At 41.2% G+C, this 1924-nt stretch overlaps 1 long non-coding RNA gene across 1 annotated transcript; it reads right to left on the bottom strand.

Moving 5' to 3' along the window:
• Positions 1-1056: 1056 nt before the first annotated feature.
• On the bottom strand, positions 1057-1545 carry LOC127805946 (uncharacterized). Its single transcript, XR_008024243.1, has 2 exons — positions 1488-1545; positions 1057-1404 (listed from the first exon to the last, which is right to left on the bottom strand). It is a non-coding gene; the product is annotated as an uncharacterized LOC127805946 (long non-coding RNA).
• Positions 1546-1924: the final 379 nt, after the last annotated feature.

The following is a 1924-nucleotide window of genomic DNA, read 5'->3' as shown; positions in this document are numbered from 1 at the left end:
GTCACCCTATCCAAAAAGAAAGGGATTTGGACACATTATTATGTAATTCTAATATTTGATGATGCACAAATTTGATTATTAATGTATTCACAAAGAATAAGATATGTTCAATGTCGGAATGGTTTCAACTACTTAGACAACTAGCTTGAGACACAACAAAAGAGAACGGCGAGACTGTCGTGGTCTGGTCAAAACAATCATTTCGATACTAATGTCAAACGTGGAACAATAGTACAAAAGCCAGAGACCTAAAGATTGGGATTAATGCTTATTTGGGAGGGAAATTTTTCATTTACTTATAGTAGTTTAAAGATAATCATTTGCTTATGATTATATCTCTTTGTTAGATATCCTCTAGAAAAAGTGATCCTAGAGAACTTTAAAGGAATTAGAATTATTCCTGTAAATCGTCTTAAGATTTAGAAGAAGGGGTTTATTTCAAATTTATCAAGATTATGATTAATTGTTACATTGTAGGAAATAACCACGATTGTGTTTATCGCTTAGAGACTCCTAGGTCGGATTGGGTGGTTCTTTCTTGAGTAGAATTAGTTTTCCCTTGGATTTGTAGTAGACCCCTTTTATTAGGTAGTGCCAGGCCTAACTAGAATACTGAAGTTGAAGGCGACTTGGTTAAGCTGACTAAGGCCTCGGGTGATCTAAATAATTGGGCAAGGTTGAGTGTGACCTAAATAAGATGTACATGTGTTAATTAAGTCAAATATTAGGTATCATAGAAGTCCCTGACTTACTTAGTTCAATATAATTGAAATATGGAAGTAGAATTAATATCATCATTTTCACTTAAATTCTAAGGTTTATAGAGGTTTGTAAGTGTTGGACTTTGGTGTGTTAAAGACTAATGCTATTGGCCGAAAGGAAACTTTTTCAAATCAAAGAAGTTCGAAAGTTGTGGAGAGGCTCGAGGATTCGTGTGTAATTAATGGCCTAGCTTGTGTCCATAGCTTTTTCTCAATCAATCTTCACTTGTTTTGCCTAGAGAGTCCAAAAAATGCCCTCGCCCGTTGGGACAATGTCACACATTACAATCAAATATGTTTGGGTTGACCTCTTTCGATCAAATATGCCAACGGTTAGTCAATTTTTTTTTTGGGAATTTACAACGTCATGCTCCCCCTTTCGATATAAATACCTATACATTGTGTAAGCACCCCCGCCCGGATATCCCAGCCGCCCGGACTACCCGAACGGGAGCGCCTACGGAAGGGAAAAATAATGAAACATGAGACAAAAACCACCCTGGCATGCATACTCAAAAATGAGAGCAACGGAAGCAAAGCTAAACACATGCATGCACTACGGGAACCCCACTATCACAGCGGTCACATGATAAATAATAAACACAGACTCCTGTGCCGACATACACGAGACTCGAGGAAAGACCTGGCACAGTACAAAATAAAAGAGTAAATCCTACTCGAACATCAGAGTTGACAAGGATTGACGGGACTGCCTGTACATCATACCGACTCTGCCACTAAAAGCTGACTTCCTTGCCATGGCCCACGCCGCCACTACCTGGAATGATGGAAAGCAAGGTGAGTCGAGAGACTCAGCAAGCATAAGGAAGAAAAGGCTGAAGGGTACACAAAACCAGAAATCTCACCCCAGAATAAACCCCCAGGTACACACAAGCCATGAGACGCTACAACACAACAGCTCAATAGCATAACAAAATAATAGCACATACCGGTCCTTGGGGCCTACATAAGACACTTGGCACCCAAGTCCCATACCAACCTGCCGCTGCCCTGAAAGGCAACAAATATCTCCACAAACCTGCGCGCGCTGTCCCAGGCCGGTACTCCCGTCACCTGTATCCGTCGGTACTCCCGACAACCGAGCCATAGGCTCCCTCGGAACGGTACTCCCGTCCGAGAACTAAATACTACCAGTATCCATG

This window comes from Diospyros lotus, chromosome 7, assembly GCF_014633365.1.
Source record: "Diospyros lotus cultivar Yz01 chromosome 7, ASM1463336v1, whole genome shotgun sequence".
NCBI lineage: Eukaryota > Viridiplantae > Streptophyta > Magnoliopsida > Ericales > Ebenaceae > Diospyros > Diospyros lotus.
Note: the sequence above shows the minus strand (reverse complement) of the source record. Positions and strands in the feature narration are given on the sequence as shown.